The 23,439-nt window shown below is 37.9% G+C and overlaps 1 protein-coding gene across 5 annotated transcripts in view; it reads left to right on the top strand.

The window, feature by feature from the left end:
* The window catches only part of HS3ST5 (heparan sulfate-glucosamine 3-sulfotransferase 5), a 179,199-nt gene that overhangs the window by 139,724 nt on the left and 16,036 nt on the right, over nucleotides 1-23,439 (top strand). The window contains exon 3 of one of the 5 annotated variants that reach the window (XM_052683499.1): nucleotides 20,884-21,012. The exons of 3 other annotated variants lie outside the window; for them this stretch is intronic. The gene's annotated coding sequence lies outside the window, so the exon portion shown is untranslated. Of the gene's footprint in view, nucleotides 1-10,070; nucleotides 10,274-20,883; nucleotides 21,013-23,439 lie in introns of those variants that run through there. One more of the 5 variants, XM_052683510.1, reaches the window with a different exon arrangement.

Raw genomic sequence — 23,439 nt, 5'->3', positions numbered from 1 at the left:
CTTTTTAGGTAACCTTAGGAAGATATAAGACTGCAATTTTTTAGAGTTTATGACGATGCTACCATACTTTATTTTTCAACTCAGATCACCTTTACTGCCCGTTCTGACTACAGTTCATGCTCATCCAGAAACGAATTTAGAGTTGTACACTTCAAGAAACTGCTTGTGGTAATGTGGCTGAGTTCATGGGGGCTTAGCATGTGCAGAGAAGCTTTGCAAGTTTTAAGTAGTTTGATTAATAGATCTCAACAAGCAGTTCTTCACAGGTTTTATTTCACAAACACAGGGCATCATTTCTGGGGAAAATGCTGGTTTGCGAAACACTTTAAAGCACTGATATAAAAATGCATTTTGGAATAAAGCTGGAGCTATCAGTGGTGCCTTCTGTGTTTAGGTGCACAAAGAAGCTGGTATTTATTACTCAAGCACTGCTCCACACATGCTAAATGCCTTCTGAGCAGTGCTTCTGCCCTGAGGAACAAATATGCTGAAGAGAGACAAAGTCAGCAGGCAGTGAAAAAGGGAATATGAGAGACAATTCATGCATCAAATCAGTCAATTCCCTGCAAGTGGCATGGTAGAAGTACTGTTTTTGTACGTGGCAGAAGGCAGGAGTGTAGCAGAACTGCTCAGGGATTTCAACAGTAAATATGGAGCTTTTTAGGTGATAGAGAAGCTGACAAATAGACTACTTTGATGTGAATGGAGTTGCATCAGGATTTTCAAGACTGAATAATATGGTTTTGTGGGGGGCACATGGTATGAGTAATGGAAAAGAGAGGGAGAGCACAGTACTGAGTCATGTTTTGAGATAAGATGTGAGTTTCTAGCAAGAGAGGCAGGCCCTAATTTGAGCACCATTTCAGAGGGGGAAAAGCAAGAGAGAGGTGACGAGAAAGGGGAAAACAAAATATAGTGCAGCGTGTCAGAAGGAGCTGCATACACAAAAGAGCACTTTTCTGCATTTCAAAATGTAGCATTAGAATGGTGAATATATTTAAAAATAACAACATTGACAAGTTTGCTTCTGCACTCTCCTCACTCCTAGAAATCAAACACAGAGGGTGGCATGGCAGTATCTCAATTAAATGCCTGCCCTATTCCCTTCTGTACCTAGGCTGCTGGAAGCTCCTTGTTATTGCCAGCCTTGGAGGCTAATTCAGCGTCTCTTGATGCTGAGATGCAATCCCCTCTTGCCCACTGAGCTAATGCCTGTGCAATCCTGTCATAGGCTGCAGTGGTTTGGTTGTCTCCAGGATACTATTGCCAGCCAGTGGCACATAAGGAAAGTCCAAACTGCTTTGAATTGCACCACAGACATGACCAATGCAGGAGAACTGTGCATAAAACTTCTAAGAGAGTGGAGTGGAAGGCCCTGTTTGCCCCTTGCCAAGGGGCCATTTTCATTTCCATAGCAGAGCTCCCATAAACTGCAGGGCAATATCATACCAGGCAAGGAAGGGAAAGAGTAATGGATAATTTTTTCTTCTATTGTTTAAAAAGTCATAACGAATGTGCAGTTTTAAATATCCCACTTGAAATGAACTCAGGCAGAAATGTGATTTCTGTGTGTTTGATATGTCTTCTGATTAGCCTTTGTTGGAATTATCTGTACTGAGGAATAATTATCTATACACATTTCCTTGTATTAGTACTGTAACATAATCACATCTCTATAGCTTTCTGTCTGACTTTTTTAATTGGTTCTCTAATAGCATCAGTGTAAAAACAGTAACCTGAAGTGATTAGTCATTCATTATTTTCCCTGTCTCAGAGTCAAAGAAAAGAGATGAGCTAATCAAATCCATACCACTACCCCATTTTTTCCAGGAGTACCTAAAAGTGACAGAACTTGCTTTTACAGAACAGTTCTTTCCCCAAATGTCTGCACAAAATTAAATGTGGAACTCCGTTATATCTTCCTTGGAACTACTGTGGGTTTATTTACATCAGAGGGAGAATTCGTGTAAATTTTTCTAGCTCAAAGTGTAATTCAACTAAAAGGAGAAATGTATTCCTTTTTTGTCTTACTGACAGGAATTGTTTTTCACTAGATTAACAAATGTTAAAAGGGAGAATACGATAGTAGTCAAACAATATAAATGAAAACAACACATAACACTTTTATAATGTGCAGTTAACTACCCAGAGTGAAAGAAAGCAGTAGTGTCTCATGAAGTTAAAAGTGTTACGGCTAAACAGATTGCTGAGAAAAAGGATACAATATGTAACTTTTATCATAGGATCATAGAATATTTGGAGTTAGAAGGGACACATCACTGGCTCCACATGGGATGATATATTTCATGTTGTGAACTCCATGTGCAATTTGTTAAATGTGTATAATGTGCAATCATATGCTGTGCAAAAAAAAAAAAAAAAGGCATTTTGAGTATATTATATACAATTATGATAGTATTTTTATTATAACTAATATGTGTGTCTTTTAGAGGTATTATATGAAACATTATTTTAAGATATAGGTAACTTCTGTTAATACTATTGAAACTAATATTATCGAAAGTGTGATGTCATTATTTTAATTTTGATGTCACCATTTAATTATTGCAATTGGTATTATTTAAAGTATGATGTCATTATTTAATTTACTAGTGCAGACGTAGCCAGTGCACTAGGTACAGGAGGTCTCTTTAAGTCAATCATTTTAGAGAAAGTCCCTAACCTGAATAGTTTGAATGTAATTAGATGAGATGAAGAAAGGAAATATTGTAGGACATGGTGCTGAGGAACAAATATGCTTAGTCACTTCTCCAATAAGCTGGTAATCATTAGGCAAAGTGGAAACAGGACTTGAATGTCTTGAGCCTTAATGAAGTATCTTAAATACAATGTCCATCCTTCCCTGCTAATGCCCATCATATTCTGCTATTCCTTTTTTTAAAATCTTATTGTACATGGTGTTGTAGTTTCTTTTTTGAGACAGAGTACATAGTGCATAAAAGATAATATTGGTGCCAGAGGATAAAACATCCATTAACAAGTTGATGATGTCAGATGTTATTACCAATTTATTTATCTAAAACTGCAGATCTGACATCAAAAGACTAAAAAGGAACTTACATTTGCCTGAATTATCTCCAAAAGACATAACCACTAAGCCACAGACATCAAGCTGGAACTGTTGCTCAGCATCTCCATGGCCCCAGAGCACTACAGATTTTTCTTTCATGGGAGCCCTGCCAACGGGCAGCTCCATCTCCCACACCTCGTTGTCCTCTGGGATGCTGGGTACTGAAAAGATACCCTCTGATGCCAGAACTGAGGAGCAGGATTCTCCTTTACCCAAACTCCCCAAGCCTTTCAGTCACAGCCCATTGAAGAGCTGCCTTCTGACACAGAATTTACTTGGATTCAGAGAGGTAAATCACACCCCCAGAAAATCATAATGTTGCTAAAATCTATTGAAAAAACAATGGCTCTAAGCCTTGCAGTTTTTCTCTTTTGGAGAACACTTCCATAACGTTTACAAACTGTTCTCCATGGCCGTTAGAACATGTCAATAGGCTGCTGATAATTTGAGTGGGATTCTTCTATTCTATTTCTCCTGTTTAATCACATGCATCTAGGGAATGAGGCTTCAGAGAAAAAAGAAAAAAAAAAAAGTTAAATTCATTAAATATTATCAAATGTACCATAATAAGTTTTAAATGCACAGGAAAAGGAAAAAACAGTCCTTATTGAGGACACAAGAAACATTATTCTTGTAAGAGCAGCAGGTGTGGTTCAAATGGAAATGTCACCTTTAATTCAGCTTCAAGAATATCTCATTCTTACTGCAGAATCTGTAGAAGACATTACTTCCCAGCTACACCTTATCCAAATGCCATTAATCTGTTTTATCCAAATGGTTAAAATGCTAACAGATCTTAACAGGGTTTCCATGTCCTGTTATTAAAACATCGTCCTTTTCTCCGTTGTCTGAACACCTTTTTTTCATTCCTGCTGGCAACATTTGGCATTTTTTAAAGCTAGAGACTACCACATGCAAATTACTCACTGTGATTTAGGTGTCCAATTAGTGTAAGCACATCGTGTCAGGAAGTACAAGGGAAAATAATTACAAAGGGACAGCAGAAAAAAGGTGGACAGTAAGAGGGAACCTGAAGACTGAAAAGAGAAGCAGAATATCTGTCTCATCACTGTATTAGAAATCAACACTCTACTACATTATTTTCTGATAAGATATACATATTTCTTAAGACATACCGATTTAAATGACATAAGAGATAAAGAAAAAAATATCACACGTTGAAACTTTGATGAGAACTTCAGCAGAGCTATTCACTTTAAATATAGGAGACCTTTTGTTGTGTACCCAAGTACAGCTACTAGCAAAAAATGTTGTTGACTACCAAATTAAGTGATATCACAGCAGTGGATCTTGTAATGATGTAAGGATGAAGTGTTTTTAGAATTCAATAGATACAGATATGATTTTTCAAGGCAGGTATTTTTAAATATATACAGATCTTTACAGAGAACCATAGAATCATTACGGTTGGAAAAGACCTCTAAGATCATCTAGTCCAACTGTCCACCTACCACCAATATTGCTCATTAAACTGTGTCCCTAGTACTATGTCTACGTGCATATATACATACGTAAATGTAGTCCTTTGAGACTTTCCTACTTTTCACACAGGAAAAACTCTAGGAATTTGCACCATTACAATCTCATCATCTCATCACCCCTAATCTCATCCTTTCACCACAAACAAGTTTTTCATAGTTTTTTGCTAGAAAACAGCTGTCTTCTGAAAACTGCAATCTGTGGACTACATTCTGCGCTCATACATGTGATTTTTTCTATTCCAGTTTCCTTGAAGGTGGGCTGCAAAGAAAGCATTGCAGGAGTAGTTGCTGAGTTGTTAACTGTAGTGGGACTGGCAGGCATCTGTAATCACTGAGAGAGGCAGGACCTTAATAACGTATCGAGAAGGTTGTAACAAACTGGATATCTGAATTATCTACAGTACATTTCCAAAATCTGCTTCCAGCTTCAATTTCAGGGGATGGGGGAAACAGAAATGGAAAACGCTATTGTAAAGAAACAGCATGGTAATTCTGTTCGGAGTTGTTTTCCTTGCAGGAAGCAAAAAGACGCAGTATCCTTGTGCACCAAGGGATCAGCTAGGTATTAAAGCATAGCCTCCAGGGTGTTGCCAGTGGAGCTCCGTCTACTGGCCTCAAGTGTACATGCTCTGCTCTCGATGAATTTGTAGAGAGCAGTGATACTGCTGTAACAGCGCCAGCAACACGGTGGATCTGCTGCTCTTGTGGTCCTGTGTGGCAGTGCAAGCTGCCTTCATTTAGCAGCTTCTGCAGCTTTTTACCCTCACAACCCCACGTACCCTACTCTGTTCTCACACATCTGCTAGTTTGCTAAATTCATGATAATTAGATCATTCTGCATGGTTTAATATCAGTATGAAAGGGATGGTGCCTCATTTAAGTATCCCTACTATATCTTGTAAATACAACTCTATGAATAGCTAATCTGAATACTAAATAAATAAATAAATAAATAAATAAATAAATAAATTCCTTCTTCAGAAAAAAAGAAAAAAAAAGGGGGGGTGCAGGGGTAGGGGGAGTAAATCTCTGTCCAGAGCTATTCAAAACTAGATTGGGCACTTCATTAAGATGTAAGAGAAAGCCTATGTGTGAAAAATATAAGGAAGGGAACATGCCATTTCAGTCTTATCCTTTCAGAGTTCAATAACTGAGCTCAAAATAATTCCCTGACTTTCACAACCTTATTTCCTATAAAAGCATGTTGATATCCTCAACATGTTTGTTTCTAGATTTGGTAAACAGAAGATAATTTTTATTTTGTGGAACAGTGATACTGCTAAAGCATAGCCGTATTTCTTCCAAAAGATCTGTTTCATGTATGTTTATGCTTATCGGATGCATACAAATACTGGATGCCTATTCCCCAAGACACTATCTGTGTAAAAGTTAGTGGTAGGTAATAAAATATGAATCTTTCACTAAATCAGTGCCAAAAGATGATAGTACTGTACTTGATAGTTGTAGTATAATTCCTTCAGGCAAGGTCACAATGTGGATGGAAAGTCCAGTTCCTTTTCTCTATCTCATCTGCCTCAGCCTGCATTATTATCTGATTTCATTAAAGATCCAAGATCTCAGTGGAGGACTTGAACTGACTGCTGGAAGTTTTTACTCACTGGGAGATAGTCAGCATCATATGATCATGGGAATGCTTATCTCCATTATAAGGGCTTTCCTATCTCAGAATAGTCTTTTTCTTCCCTACCCTTCCCCTGGGACTTGTTTACCCCTAGTATTCACACTCCAAGACCAGCTTTTATTGGGAGAAAAAAGAAAGCTTTTGTCTGAGGAAAAAATTTTTTTTGCAGCATCCCAGCCCAACAAGGAAGCCCTGGGGACAAATACAAAATCAAAAGGAGCAGGCAAGAACCAGTAGGAGCAGCAGAGTATGGAGCAGAGCAGTTCTGCACACACTAGTACCATGGGCTGCACCGATAGCATTGAGTGCCAGGTTACAAGCTCAAACACTGTTCTGTGGCTGTTCACTAGTTGCTCTTCTGCTCTTTGGCACCTGCTTGGAGCATATGCCAACTAGTCCTCTCTAAGCTATTCAGGCTGTTCCCAACAAGGAAAATGTACAAGTTCACCCTTATTTAAAGGAACTCATATTTATCTATATGAGTGCAAATTTGTTCCAAGGCCACAGATTATGATCTCAAATGTAATGATGGATATGACAGTAGTAAGGATTCTTCATGATTTTAACATCTTTTGGTACCACATATAAAATATAGGTAGGTCTGCTAGAATGTACAATACCTGCCTGTAGCCTGAAGAAGTTGTGTATCTAACCACGTGTAGTTTTGTGGGCAACTTTTATGGAAATTTGTGGAAAAAATGCTCACATAGGAAAAGTAAGCATACACACTTTATACTGTACAGCCCAACTCTCTAACCTGGTGTCTCTAGGAGGATATTTAAAATGCTTTTGTTGATTATAAAAATGTAATATTCTGCTAGCAAATTCATAGAACTGCTTGTGGTAGGAACTGCTGTCCTAATCTCTCACTCCTGAGAAGCATAAGGGAAAGAAAGGCATGGTTATTAGTGCCTGGACTCTGTAGAGTTGTTATTACATTTTTGTCACTACTCTACAGAGAGCTGTTTTTAATTGCTCTGAACCAATCCAGAATTCAGTCAATTGTGTGTCTTTTAAAGACACTCTTAATGCATAAAAGTAGGTTAAAATATTACCTTAATACATTTCCCTTATGCATGGGTAGGCATGTCTGCTATTTTTATTTTGTTTTGTAACTTTTATTTGGGCTAAAGTGATTTAGTTATCTTAGCAAGGACAGAAAATGAAACATCCGTCTATACCTTTGCATTTACTTATCTATTTCCTTGCCAACTGATAACACTCATGTAGACCAGCCTCTTATCATGATTCCAGGGTTATTAAAATAGATAGATAGCCATTTGGATGTTGGATTTTTGAAGGCAAATCTCTCCTGTCTGCCTTTCTATGCACAAGGAAGCAACATCTCAAAGGAAGATCATATTGCTGAAAGGTCAGAAAGGGATGTGTTGCTGATGAGCAGCCCTGCTGCTGGGCTGCTGTGAGCACACAGACCTTGCTGAGCAGCAAAGCATGCATGGCGGATTCTTTCCTGCTACAGAAGTCTGTATGTCACACATGGCAGGTCACTAGCTGGTACATGGGGCCAACAAAACAGGGGAGGGGTTGTGCCTGTACTGTGAACAGGTGATGTGCCAACCTGTGCAGAGAGGAGCTTGTGGTAGACACTTGACTCTCAGGACGATACAACAGTCCAAGATTGCCTACAACTCAAATCCTCCATGAAGCCCTCTCTCTCTTCATCTTTCCAGTGCGTAACTGTCTATCCTAACTACCACCCAAGACTTCACACAAAATAAACCTATTTCTAATGCTGATAAGAAGTAATTAGTCAAATGCAAATTTTTCGATATCAAGAATTCTTTAACAATAGTAAATAAAGGAAAAAGAAGATGCTTTTCAAATTTTTCCTCTGTCTGTGTATTTACTGTCTTTGGACTATGAGGTCTGAGGATTGGATTTGTTGCGTTTTTAAGCTCTAGACAAAACTAAATCAGCATCATCAACAAGACTTTCCTTTGCATGCCCTCAGAGGACAGACCTCAGGTCTGGAAGTGGTTTCCATTCCGTCTACATTCACCTCTGTACTGGGATAAGACTAGTTGAAATAGGACGATTTTCTCCAGTTGAATTTCAGTGTTAATGAAGACAACGCCTGATCTGATTAATAACCAGCGTGCTGCAAGCTGCAACTGACTCAGGAATAAATGATTAGCCAGTGGAACGTGCTGTCAAAAGAAATGATGGAGAGCATGAACTGATTAAGTACTTTTTATGTAAGAATTTTAAAACATGCAAACATGAAAGTGTCATGTACTGAGCATAACTCAATCACTAATTAAGAGGATTAGGAACTAACTTTCCTACCAGGAATATTCTTCTAATATTGTCCTAAGTTGTTTCTTGTTCATTTTACACCAGAAGAGAGAAGGACTAGAAATAAGCAACTCAGCAGGCTTTGGGCTCCCTTGGAAACTCCTAGGAATACCTTGATGCAGACTCCCTCACTATTATGGGAAATAACAGTCCTGGAAACAAGGGTCTGACTGCCTACTTGGAGGTAGCACAGCAAGTGCTGAGGCAGGCTCATCCTTGTGAAGGGGCAGCAGCAGCAGAATGTACTTTAGGCAGATTTTACAGTCTTTAATTTTTCATTTTGGGAACTGTGATTTGAAAGGGCAGCCTACATTGAGTGCTGTACTGGAAATTGACCTAAGTGCTGCCTTGAGCCTGAGCAGAGTATTTTTTGTGCAGTGGTTTCTATTGAATGGCAACTCATTCCAAGAGTTATGCCACAAAAAAATCACCTGTTTTTAAGAACAATTATAAGGTATAAAAAATGTAATATTTGAAACCTCAAATAAATCCTGGAATCATAACCTCAAGAATTTTCTTTTGCAGATTGTGTGCCAGGATTTTTCTGAATGATTATCACAGATGGTGAAAGATTCCCATGGCCTTATCCTCATGTTCTTATTCATTCCAAATGGAGTCCTCTGTGAAATTACCAGTCTGACTGCATATGTTTGAACTCTGACTGTCCACTTAAACGTATGTTGCATTTCAAAGATGTGGTCTCCAAGAGAGAGTGCTAGGCACGGTTTCAAGAGACTTGGAACAATTTATCTTCACCCCAAGGCCACTAAAATTCTGCCTAGTGTTATCTGTACTACACTATACCTCTGAACTAGGACAGAGTTGAAATAATCCATTACACTGTGCTTAATTCAATATTGCTGCGAACTTTAAGACAACACCGATCTCTCCCTGTCCTCCATACCCAAGTATCCAGCTCTGTGTGCCCATTACCTCTCTCCACTTTACCCTGTGATATTGCAGCCGCAGTTAATGGTATCTGCTCACTGATCCAGTGGGAAATGATGTGTGGCTCTACAATCTCCTGGCCATTGATCTGATGAGCAAAATCAAAAATGCTTCAGCTCCCTCTTCTTTCCACTTACTTCTCTGTAAATTGGGGAAATCATAGCGGTGAGGCTGCAGCAATTATCTTCTGCCCCAGGGAAAGATCTACATTGCTATTCTATTTCTCAGTAATAAGGGAAGGCCCATTTAACTGACAAATGTAAAATTACTCAGGTGATCTTGTATTTTAGATTTTCTCCTACCAATAGATATAGTACTCGTTTCTTATTTTGTATGATAGGTATTCAGGAAGAATTTTTAAAGTACAAGGTGTATAAAAGAAATCAGAAGAGCTGCGAGTGTTATAATAATGGGTATGAAATTTTATATCTGTTATGAATTCAGAATAAAGATGATTCTCACATTTTTCATCTAAGTAGGTAGAAGGGGGAGAATTTCAGAAAGGGGTGTGTGTGCGCTGAGCAAGCCCATTGCAATCTTCACTGTGTGCCCACATTTTGCTACCCGATAGGGTAGAGCTGGCTGCTGAGCAGTGCTTGGCTCACACTCTCCCACTGCTTTTGCTCTATGCTGTATTGTGCGTTGTCTGCACTTGTAGCTGTTGTATGACAGCCAATCCCTCCAAAAAGGGGTGTTTTACCTCAGCCTCTGTTGGTGGAGCAGTGCAAAACAGCTGGAGTGTGCTTATGGACTTGACATTTAATGGACTTTTTGGTGAGTAGTGGTACAAGTCGTATGTGTTTGGTACTAGTACATGGTGTACAAGTTGTGTTGAAACAGATCCGCTCCACAGGAAATATGACTTTATGCTTTTTAATTAAGCAATTAATTTGAGTTCTTCCTACTATTTTGTAAATGTCAAGGGACAAAGTTGAGAAAAAGTGCATGTTGCATTTAAATTAGGAATTGAGGTCTAAAGTACTGTGCAAAACCGATGACATGCAAAATCGATTTCCATATTAAAATCTGGATATATTTTAATTTTACCATTTTTACTTGTTTTTCTTCCCTGATTTGATATAATAAGTTTTTAAGCTCCCTCCTCCCCCCCCCCTCCCCCCCCCAAAAAAAAAACAGATTTACAGAATACTTCTTTGTTAATTTCTCTCTGTGAGTGTCCTTGAAAGTCCTTCATTATTCTTATTTTGAGTCTGTTCTTTTCCACTGGAAAACACATGTCGTCCCGTAACTCAAAACTCCTTAGAGACAAATGTCAAGAAAACTTGGACTGTCAAATAAAAATTGATTTCCACGGTCTGAGACTGACAGCTGCTTCACATAATTTGGGCCAGTCAATGGAAATTTTGAAAAATTCATAACCAGCAAAATCTGTTTCAAGTGAAATATGCTCAGTGTGTTCCATCCAAATGATACTCAGTTTATCACTTCAATCAACTTCAGTTCATTCACAGGATAAACAGAAGCAAAACAGTTTTACTTCACAAGGTGATCTGTAACTTGTTCAGCATATGAGCATTTATGAATTTGCCATACTTTACTTTACGTGTCTATGTATGTAGATAATTAGACAGAAAAAGAAAAATCTGGAGACAGAGAGTTAACTTGTTCTAGGATTTACTTTCACACCACTGAGGAATTCTTTTTACTTAAGGAGAATCCCCAAGAAAGCAATGCAATCTGTATTCTTTACACAAGCTGGAATTCTCTGGTCATGCACATTTAAAATATGCCATAAAAAAAAAGGTCACGAATGCCCATTTTGTGGCATGATGTATTTTCCTACAGAATCTGCTTCTAGCAAAGAACACTACAAAATTACTTCATTTAATAAATCTATCCTCTAGGCTCTTGTTTTCAATGTTGCTTGCACTTCCTTAACAGCAAGGATTCGGTGGAGGCTTGATGTGCTAGAAATATCCCAAACTGGTGTGCTGAGACTTCAGGGGCAAAAAAAACAACACTGTTAATGTGTTTATCACTAGTCATGTGTAGTCATGTAGATATCTATCTTCAAAATTCTTTCTATAATAAAGGCATGTTTTTTGAAGGCCCACATTTAATAGTAAGTGGCTATTAAAATATCCTAGGCAAACTGGCATTTGTTAAGCATCTGGGTATTATTATTAGCATGACATATGCCTGGCATTTGAGTAGCAGTCATCTGTCTAGCTGAAACAGAAGGTATCTTCTTCATGAGTCAGTAAAGTTCTCTGTTGAAATCTGAAGACACTTGAACTGAAACTAAATAGTTTTTGAACTACTTGGTTCCTTTATCTCTCAAGTAAACATGAGCTTGAAGGAAAAGCTGCAGCTGATTGAGGAGTATGATTCCACAAGAAAATGGAGGTGATGCAGATGCCTTCGTCATGTAAATACCAAACATGCAATAGCGTATCTGCGGTGTGATAGAGTGCTCAGAGCTTCTGAGGCAGCAGCTGTATACTGTGTGTTTTGAAAATAAATCTTTCTTCCTCCTATTGACTTCCTACCCTCTGATGCATTAAAGTTGGCTGCTTAAGACGCTTTCACTAAGTACAAAGTCAATTGACTGTAAGTGGTGATGAAGAAAGTGTCGTGTGATTAATATTACAGTTCAAGCTCTTCTGATCATTCACAGAAAGAGCAGTCAAATAAACTCAACTTCATTTCAAAGAATCACACTGTGTTAATGGTGGAGAGTCTGCCCAGAGCCCAAAGGGAAAAACAAGCCACTTGAGGCAAATCTCTCTTCTTTTACAAAGAACAAACTAGTTGAGCAGTGTTAAAAGCTGCATATTGATTTGTGACCAGACTGAAAGCCATGCAGGGATGTAAATGAAAATGTGTCAAGAGTCAATATTGATTTTTTTTTTCTGTTTCTTCTTCTCTGTTTCTTCTTCTTCTCTGTTGTTTTTTTTTTCCCTTCTTATTATTTCCTGAAGAGCACCACCCCTCAGAAATACTGTTAGCTATACTGTTAGACTTGACAGTGAGTAACGTAGGACTGTTTTCCGCAAGACTACACATGTCCAGACATCATTTTTTTTATTTTACTGAGGTACTATGGACACCATGCTGAGAGCAGCTATGTTGACAAAATTTCTTTTCTGCAAAAACAGCTAGGTGAAGAAAAATAAATGGCAAAGAGAAGAAATCAAATGTTAGAGAAGACAAATTTGCCAGGCTGAGCTTGCAGTCCAATACTTGCAAAGTAAATTCATTAAAAAAAATTAAAAAAAGAAAAAAAATATTTTGTTGCAATAAAAGCATATACTGTTATAAATTACACTCAACAAGAGCCAAGGACAAGAACAGGACAGAAAGGGAATCCTGCAGTCCCCTAGGAGACATGTACTTATCTGGAGTAGACATGACACAGATTTTTCTTTGGAAAGATGAACGCTACAACAAGAAGCCCTACAAGGACCTTTCTGTTGGATGAAGGCTAGCTGAAGAGAAAGGGGTGATCCCTGAGTGGTAGTCCAAACACAGTATTTGTTGAGCTTGCATTACCTTCCTTCCTTCCTTCCTTCCTTCCTTCCTTCCTTCCTTCCTTCCTTCCTTCCTTCCTTCCTTCCTTCCTTCCTTCCTTCCTTCCTTCCTTCCTTCCTTCCTTCCTTCCTTCCTTCCTTCCTACCTTCCTTCCTTCTTTCCTTCCTTCCTTCCTTCCTTCCTTCCTTCCTTCCTTCCTTCCTTCCTTCCTTCCTTCCTTCCTTCCTTCCTTCCTTCCTTCCTTCCTTCCTTCCTTTCCTCCTTTTTTTTAATAGAAGAAACAGGGTTAATATATTCTTGTACAAACGATGTAATTCATGACTAAGCAGGAAAGGACAGTGATACAGTGATGCTCAGATTGTACATGCATCCTCCTTGGTTGCTTTCAATTGGTGTTCTGATCATTACTATTATTATTATGAAAACTCAGACAGAAGGATATAACAGAAGATTAAAAAAAAAAAAAAAAGTTCTGTACAAAATGTGCAGAGATAATCTCTTGATGAAATTCTGCAATAAAAGAAATTTACAAAGTACTAAGAGAATTGGATCTATTTTAAAAATGTATGGATGGGGAAAATCTGACATTAAATAATAAATAATAATAAATGATTTTATTTTGTTAACACAATGCTTTTTCACACTTCCCTGTGATATTTCACACTTCTTTTTTTCTAAGAACAATATAAAAAAAAATGTGATTTCATTCAATTTTGGAAAGATTTGTAAATATCTGTTTCTTCTATTCTTCTTAAGAATTAAATAAGAGGCATAGATTGTACAGCAGTAATGCAGCTGCAAGTGAATTCTGCTTGAATTTTGGAGTAACTCAACAAGGCAGTAACCTGGTGAAATGATGCTGTAGTGAACACCCAACACCAGAAGCTGCTCCAGTGCAGCAAGTGAGGGAAGACCTCTTTTTCTGGAAGCTCTCCTGCTGCACCCAAGCAGTCAGCTGAAATATGAGGGCTCACACACTTCATCAACCAGGCGGGGGAAAAAACTCAGCTACATGTTTAAATCAGAGCAGTGACCGGTTTAAATGACAAGTAGTCTTGGAAGCAAAGAGCAAAAACCTAGTCTTCACTTTCCCTGCTGAGTGCCCTAATTGCTGCTCTGTGATCAGGTTCTGTCCTGCTCTGTGGCCCAAGAAATCCTTAATTATTTAATGTAAAATAAAACAGCTTTCTTAGAAGCAGTGCTGTTCTCTGTCCGTCTCTATCTCTGGGCATTCACATATGCTTGTGCATACATAAAAACAGCAGTCCATAGTTGGAGAAGCTGTAATTCTCCTGGGAGGTGAGATATGTGAGTTTGAATCCTCTTAGGCTGGAGGGTAAGGTAGGATTAATTTTGTTTTATTAGTAGTCTTATACTACAAGAGAGTTTTAATGGGGGACCTTGAAGGAGGATGGTGGAGTGACCTTGGGAGCACTGTATGCCTGGCAGCATTTTGTTGAATACTAAATTGTTGAAGGGGAGAGAGGATGATAAGTAGGGGAAAAGACAATCATCAAGTAGTCTCAAAACTTTATTTGTAAAAATAACCATATAAGTGACATGTTAGATGCATGCTTTGATTTGTAAGTTGCTTATCTTTTTTTACAAACACAGTGATTTGAAGGAAACATAATAGTATATCCCATTTCTTAGCAAATGACACAGAGTAGACTTAGCCTTTCTGTTCTTATTCTAAAATGAATCTATTTGAAATGTCTTCAAGAAAAAAAAATAAAAGAAAAGAAGAAAAAGAGAAAGAAAAAGAAAAAGAGAAAGAAAAAGAAAAAGAGAAAGAAAAAGAAAAAGAAAAAGAAAAAGAAAAAGAAAAAGAAAAAGAAAAAGAAAAAGAAAAAGAAAAAGAAAAAGAAAAAGAAAAAGAAAAAGAAAAAGAAAAAGAAAAAGAAAAAGAAAAAGAAAAAGAAAAAGAAAAAAGAAAAAAGAAAAAAGAAAATAAAAAATCTTGAGAACTGTCCCAGAGATGCACTTTCTCTGAGAAATCTTTATGAAAAACAGCATTAGCAGTTGTGCCGTTTAATTTTCTTTTCTTGTTTGGGTGTTATTTGGGAATGAATTCAGTATGTAAAAGAAGAGGCTTTACCTGAGCTTCAGAAAAAAATGTTACTCATTTTTTTCTCATCTAACAATTTAACCTTCATTTAATTCTTGCTTTATTTCAAGCACATGCTGCTGTGCTGCCGAATCCAACACAGCATCTTTAGTCTCTCTCTCCTGGATGAGGGAAGAGTTTACTTCCCCTCTGCTTTGGGGCTGTGACTGAATGACAAGAGGGAAAGCAGAGATTTGCGTTTTGTTTAGAAGAAAAAGAGGCAGACAATGGGAAGGAAGAATCAAGAGGAAAAAAGACTACAAATTCAAAAGTCTTTCACCAGTCCAGCCTACCTCCTTTCTCTCATGTACTCACCCCATGAAATTATTCTGTCTTTAATCATGTCTTTTGCCCTCTTTCTTTGTTCAGTGACAAAAGTATGTGATCTATGTCCTGAAAGGTATTAATTTCTATTTCCTCTCCTGCTCAGCTCAAATGATGAAGAGGAAATGTTTAAAAATAAATGCTTATGAAATGTTTTTTTCACTGTGAGCTCAGTACTTTTTGCAAATGTTCATGACAAAAGAATCTAATGCATCTGATTACCTAGAAAGACAAATAATGCAAATACACTGAGAAAGCAGTTGAAATTTGATTTCTTCTTTATTGTAGTGTTAGGAACAGATTCTAACACATTTTACTCTCCATGATTGCTGTAGGCTTGTAAACAAACAAAAAATCTTTTACCAATGAAATATCTGGATTCTTACTATTAAGTAAAACAATATTGTTTATGCCTTCTAATCAAGGATATTGTTTACAGCAGATAACTGCTAAGACTTCTTTCCATTATCGACTACATGATTTACTTCCTTTTGCAACTGCATTTAGATGTGCTAAAACCTCTCTTGACTGGTTATCGTCTATCACAGTGCTTTGTTGCCGTGCATAAATTTAACATCAGCAATTATACCAAAGCAGCCAGATACAGAGCAGAGTCCAAGCCACCAGTCACCTGCAACAAATGTCTATGGCACTTTTCATATTATTTTGTTTTCTGCTCTGCATTAGAGAGCATAGATGCTCAGGGAATAGTGTATTATCGAACATGGGAATAAAGACTTCATCAACCTAATGAAACAATTAACTCAACAATTCTGTAGCTCTTGATCTGCAGAATTTTGCTTCAAGATTAGAATGATAAGGTGAAGATTAACACCTCTGGGTCAGTGGTGCTGATGAGACATGATTTATTAATCCTCAAAGAAAACCTTAATTGGACACTGGAGCACTCTTTCCTTCATTGTTAAATACTGCCAATTCCCTGGATAATTAGGGTAGATGGTGAGTGTGATAGAGGCTTATCATAATTAGATGCTCCAAAAACTAAGGTAATGACATTTTCCCCAGGGAATACCATGTGTTATTTTCTCCATATAAATCAGAGCTGATGTTTGCGGTCAACCGAAAAACATCCCCTACATATGTCCATAGACAACCCAAGTACAGCTTACAGAAGAGAACAGGACAACAGCATTCATTTGATTTGAGGAACTGTCTTAGATCCTAACCTTCAGAGTACAGTGGATTTTCTCTGCAAGCAGGTTAATGAGCAGGTTGATTTATTTTTTTAGTTATTGTTACCTATTCTTCCCACGAAGATTCTTCCACTGATTTATTGAAAAAAGCACTCCTCTAAGGAGTTTGGTAGGTTTTGGAACCAAATTTCAGAAATATTTTTCTTTTGCAGGCAGGTTAATAAGTGCTTTCATTATAATGCAGCATGCGTTATAATGGGAGATAGGAGAAAAGGCTACAGCCATATAATTCTAGCTACTGTAGTCCATGCTGAATGGAGCTGGGGATTCAGGACTTCAGGATTCATTAAGACTTGATGTAGCTCAGAGATGCTGAAAGAAGTTTACATTTGCATCAGAGTGTTGAAGTAATCATTTGGAAAGAGCCTCCTTTGCTATATTTGTTTACTGTGTCACAGGAGGCGTGTCCTCAGTCAACTGGGATAATCGTTGTCAGAGTTTTATGTAGTTACAAAGTGAACTAATAAGCCTAATTGTTGAATTATGTCAATCATGTCTAAACATCAACAAGAAAACTGCTGTGTGCAGTCAGAAAGATTGCAAAAAGCTTAGACGCTCAGTGCAGTGTGAACAGTGCAGTCTGAACTAGTGATTTAAGACTACCATCCACAGGAATGTGACTATTCAGTGTGTGGCTCTGAAGTCGATTGCTGTCCCTATTAAATCACCTGGTTAGACTTTTGACATTTAGGGCACTGACCGAGGAGAATTTGTATAATTAAGCATTGCATCTTGCTCCCTCTACTCCATCATGTTAACCACCACATAATCACACTGGTATATTAATTGTTTTCTTGTTGCCTCTGTTGTGGTCCTCAGGATTTATTGCAGCTTCACACCCAGACTGCCTTCCCAAGGCTCCAGTCAGAGAAGAGATGAGAATCAAGAAGTACTGTCAGAATATTTTTTGCTAAAGACCAAAATAAAATAAAATAAAATAAAATAAAATAAAATAAAATAAAATAAAATAAAATAAAAATCACATATACTATAACCCAGTCTTGTTCAAGATTGGAGTAAACTTTTGGCCCAGTGTTCCTGATATCAGCTTTCTGAGTGACAAATCCTTTTGACACTTGTCATCTTTGCACCAGACATCACCCTACAGAGGAGAGACTTATTTGTGGATGGCAGCTGCTGAGTGCTTGTGTGATTTCACCCCTGCTCAGGGTGATACATAAGGGACAAACAAAGTGAAAAGTTTAAAAAAATGCTACAAAGCTTTCAGAATACTTAAACAGACTGAAAATTGTACAGGAAGGCAAGATTAAAAAAAAAAAAAAAGTAAGATATTAATCTGCAGAAAGAACAAAAGATCTAATGAATTAATCAATAGGTCTTTTACAGTGGCAAATATAATTCAGTTAAGGAAAACAGTGCAAGAAGAATGTAATGAGTTTTCCACATCTTTTACAAAGGGATTGAGAAGTGCAGTTATTGACTGATAGGAATTCTCTTCAGAGAGGAACAGCATGCTCTGGAGCTGTGCTGAAATGACAGTACTTGTCCTTCAGAATCACAGTTTTAGATTCACAACAGAAATATGTCACCTTGTTGGGAAAACTGGAACATACATATCAGAGCCAGTTTTTGCCTTTCTTCATATTTTGAAGGAAATAGCAAGGAAAAGATACATATTTGTGCCCTGCCAACTTTAACTGCCATTCAGGAAAATAAGGAAACAGTGGGAGAAAAAAAGTAATTTTTATTATAAACAGGGAGAGCTGACCATGGCATCAGGTATTAAGTAGAAAGACCTCTCTGCTATTGTAGGTAAAAGCATAAGTAACTCTTTTCTTTAGGTCAGTCCATAAGGTTTAATGTTGGTTCTGCCCGAGACAGAAGTTAGATTGTTCAGACACAATGAAATGTAATTTGTTTTTTAATGTGTTAATACAGTATGTCTTTAACCAGTTTTTAGATTCTGATGCTGAAACCCCATCATTTTGATGATCATTCTTAAATGAGTGACAGACAATATTTATTGGTTTTCCAAGGATTCACTTATAGAGCTACAGAATTTCCTGCTTCACTGTTGCAAATCCTGTTGCATCAATTTCCAGTGATCCATGCTCATTCTTATTTGGGATTCCTCCCTTCATCTTGTATAATACAGACCATATGCTGAGTTTTTTCTTAAATAATATCCCCCTGTAATGCAGTCACGAGCTACAAAGAGCACAGGCATTTGGAAACTCAGACTTTTTACTAAGGTCTTCCCTGTAGCATCAACAGTTAACTCATTACTTATATTATTACAATTTTCCAAGACCTTAAGTGCCACAGTCTAAAATAAAGCTCAGTATACATTGTCCCAACTTCTAATGCAACTGTTATTCAGCAGTTTCCCAAAGCTTGAGTAAGAGGAAAACCAGCAGCACTAAATTAAACTATTAGTTCAACACACAGAAAGGATAGGGTCGAATAGCCTTAACAACTGTATCATTCCCCATCCGACTAGAATGCTGATGTTATTAACTTAAAGCTGAACCAGCCATCTGGGCTTTTTAGCATCCATATATGTTATGTTAGAGTCTGATCCTCAGAAAGGAGGAACCAGGGAAAACTTAATCTGACGTTCTGAAGAAAAGCAATGATATTTCCTTTTCTCAGTATGCAGCAGCCTTTGCAGAGCAGAAATTTGTGAGACTCATGGGGTCTGTATGTGCTAGCAGGGCACAAAGGCTCATTTTAACTTCATCTGGCCCTTTGGGAAAAAGTAAACACACAGAGAGTATCTTTCATTCTCCACGTCATGATAAACTTCCAGAGGAGCATAATCTTGACAGAACTCTCTGTAAAATTCTAATTAAAAGAGATCTTCCTTTAAAAATTGATTACATTTAAAGAAAATGAAAGAAAACAACTACTAGTTTTCCCCTCCCCCCACCTTTCCCCCTGTCTCCCCCCCCAAAACAAAACAAAAAAAAAAACAGTTCTGTTTCAGTCTCAGTCTCTTTGGAAAGACAGACATCACTAAGCTGTTATCTAGTGAAAAAAGATACGGAACTTGATTGAATTTAAAATGACATCAATTATAAATCACACAAGTATTTTGATTGAGACTTAATTCAATTTTGAATGGTTTTGCATCCATGCTATTAATTATCAGCAACAGTAGTATTGTTCTTCTACAGGAATGTCAGAGAGCTCTCTTCCTATAAGGCAGATGGTTGGTACAGCTCAATGCACTGTAAGTCACAGCAGAGGTCTCTGATCATTACTTCCATGAGCCGGCTGGGGAAGGTTCTGGTGGAAAGATGGTAACCCTGAGCAGAGGAAGAAGTCATCAGTGGAATGAGAGAATTTTTTTCAAGCTGCAACCTGAAAGACAACTACAGACAGGAGGTGCTGTTCCATTAGCACAGTAATGATGCCATCAAGGTTTGGGACACAGTTGGGAAAGATAAAGGGATGACATCAATGCATCAACAAGAACCTGCTCTAGAATCCTAAGTATTAAACTGGTTCTAAACAATCTGGTCCACATTTTTATCTGTAGCATTAGATGCATTTCTGAACAGACCTTCCTTGGCCAAACGCAAACTCAATTGCATTATCTACTGTTTGTTCAAGGGATAAGCCTAGCAGTCGTTGTTGTTGTCTAACATTTATATCTTTACAGAGGCCGCAATATCAAAGGATGCTCAAAGCACTAGGGCCAGCCCCATCAGTAAACTCAGAAGTAGCAGGCTGCACAGTGCTGTGCAGAGCAGTCCCTCTATGCCAGGAGATAATTGGATGGCTGTCTTTCTTTTATTGTTGTTTTTTTTTTTTTTTTACAGATTAGATACAAGATACTAGTCTGAAGAAGTGCTTCCCATTAATATTCAGCTGGTAGGCTTCATTTCAAAGCAAGTATTTGTTATTTTCATAGATGGAATGAAGCTGTTAGTGTTCTAGGAGATAAAAGGCAGATTTCTCTTTCTTTCTTAATGCATCAAAGTTACAAACATGTTCATAGTTCTATGTCTGGTTTCTCCGGCATACACTGATAAAGCTGTGCTGCTTTAAGACAACGAGAGTGAATGTGGATTGCTTGTTTCTTTTTAATCATCCCTGCCCTCCACACTTGCAGTGTGAATTAAGCCTGAAGTGGAGCTGCCTGGAGGAGTGGGCATGTTGGACAGGAGCTCAGCAACCCTTTCCTGGCAGAGGATTCCTATCAACAGGAAGCTGAGGAGAAGGAGTGAGCAGGGGCAGCAGGGGCCTCACAGCAGGGAAACACTGTTTGCTTCTGTTTGCAGGGGAAAAGCTTTGTTCCTGGAGTCCCTACAGATGTGAGTCTCAGACATGGAGTGGTTCCTCTGGCATGGGGTAGTTTGGGAAATCTACTGAGGATGATATGACATCTCTTCTGTGGGTATATTTACCTGGTAAGGTCTTTGAACCTGTACACTTCAGGGCCAAAAAAATAATAAAATAAAATAAAATAAAATAAAATAATCAAATAATGCAAAGAGAAAGGAAAGTAAAAAGGTTAAATAACAAATTTTGCAATAGAAGGCCTACATTTGTGATTTTCCAGCAGAATGGAAACTATATTGTATCAATGTAACTGAGCCTTCTCTTGCACCAAAAAGATGAGGATAAAGTCTTCCTCCAGGCTGAACTGTGATACAGCACCAGTCCACCAGCACATTACTTGAGGTGCAAAATTACCCATATATATGTTGTAATCAACATATATGGTTTCCATTTATGTTGAAATCTGCCTTGTAGCTTGCTACCTCAAAATGGCATTCAGCAGAGCAGGCTGAGGGTTGCAAAGAAGGGACATGAGCATGTTATGAGTGTAAAACAACAGGATGCCAATTAGAACAAATGTTTAAGAAGAAATTGCATGTCCTGGTGGGGAAAAAACTAGAGCCATCTTTACTTTCTTCTATTGCAGCTGAGAGGCTAAGAGATGTACTACTTCAAAATTAAACTTTTGGAACTTGGAGTATACAAAAGAGTTTCCTTCTCTGAACTTAACCAGCTTAGCACATAATTCACAAAGGCTTTCATGGTAAACTTATGATATGGAGAAATGTACTCCAAAAGTAATGCCTCCTATTTATTTCCATGGAAACTACTGCAGATGCAAAGAATGCCATTTGATAGAGTAAATTTTCAGCTACAAAACGCTGTTTTTCAGCGTTTTACCACCATTATCTATGCATTTTTGACAGTGATGAACTGCCCACATGATCTGCCCATAAAAATGATCTGTGTCGATGGAAGATGACAAACTGCTGTTGTTACCTCTGAAAAACACTACCTAGCACTTCACCACTTCACATCCACTGTTTCGTGTCCATAAACATCCAGCAAATGCCAGTGATTGTTTTTGCATGCCATTTTTTCGACATGGAGGAATTCAATTCCCCACCTTTGCTTCATCTGTACTTCCATGTCAGATGTCTGTTTGAGAAGTATAAACCTGTTGGAGTGCATCCAGAGAAGGGATACAGAAATGATCCATGGAATGGAACACCTTACCTATGAGGACAGACTCTCAGATCTCTCAGAGAGATCTGGAGCTGTTCAGCCTGGAGAAGAGAAGGCTCCAAGGTGACCTGACAGTGGCCTTTCAGTATCTAAAGGGGAGCTACAGAAAAGGGGACAGACTCTTTAGCAGAGTCTGTGGCAATAGAAGAAGGGGAAATGGCTTCAAGCTCGCGGAGGATATATTTAAGTTAGATATAAGGAACAAATTTTTTACAGTGAGGATGGTGAAGAACTGGAAAGATTGCCTACTGATGTGGTTGATGCCTCATCCCTGGAGACTTTCAAGATGAGGCTGGATAAGGCCCTGAACAACCTGATCTAGCTGTAGTGTCCCTGTTCATTGCAGGGCAGCTGGACTGGATGGTCTTCAGACGTCTCTTCCAACTCTTAGGATTCTACGGTTCTATGATTCTAAGATTCTATGCCATTTTGTCAGTCTGCCCCTCTACTGCCATCTGTCACAGGGCAGCAAAACATAATGGAATACTGGTGGGAAGGTTCAAATTCAACCTCTAACACCTTTGAGACTGTGGGCCAACTTAGTAAAACAGGAAGCATTATTTTTGGAGAAGATCTTCTGGGCAATTAAAATGAAAATAATAGAAAAATTTCCCATATAAATTTCAGTTACATATGGTGAAATGGCAGCAAGAAGAATATTCAGAGTTCAAGGCCAAAGTGGAATTCTTTTTTTCATTCCAGTTTATAACATGTCATTATACTAAATGAGAGGGCTGAAGAAAGTAAGAATTGACTGATTTTTTTTAAGTCTAGCAATTGCAAATGCAAAATGAATGTAATTCTGTAGACATGGTGCCAGAGGACAATGCAAGCTAACGAAATAATGGTAGGCCTGCTAAATAATTTATGCATGATATCAAAAGCTGAATGAGATAAAGAAATGGAGAACCCATTTGAAAATTTGGATATTGCTCAAAGCTCTTCCTCCAGTGACTCCCAAGAGTCTGAGCATGGAGCACTAATAAACTCTGTGACCGTGTATAATTCATAAACTTCCACTCTTTTTTTTTTTTTCAGGCTTGCAGATTATAGTTAACAAAGGAACAAAGAGTGGAAAAACCCTGTTAGCAATTGAGAGGAGGATATAATCCAGCTGATTCCTCCATGTAGCCTATTCATAAAGGGCATCTGTTTTCATCCCAAACTGCACATATATCTGCTATTAAATACAGCACATTGAAAACAGAAAAAAAATAATAAACCTGCTCGCATTATCATGTTTATATTTGTGTTTTTATGATAGCTATTACAATGTGAGTTTATAACACTACAGAAGCCATATTTTTATT

The sequence above is a fragment of the Tympanuchus pallidicinctus genome, unplaced genomic scaffold (assembly GCF_026119805.1).
Source record: "Tympanuchus pallidicinctus isolate F22 unplaced genomic scaffold, pur_lepc_1.0 scaffold1, whole genome shotgun sequence".
In the NCBI taxonomy this organism is placed as follows: Eukaryota; Metazoa; Chordata; class Aves; order Galliformes; family Phasianidae; genus Tympanuchus; species Tympanuchus pallidicinctus.
This window is presented reverse-complemented; position numbering and strand designations above follow the sequence as displayed.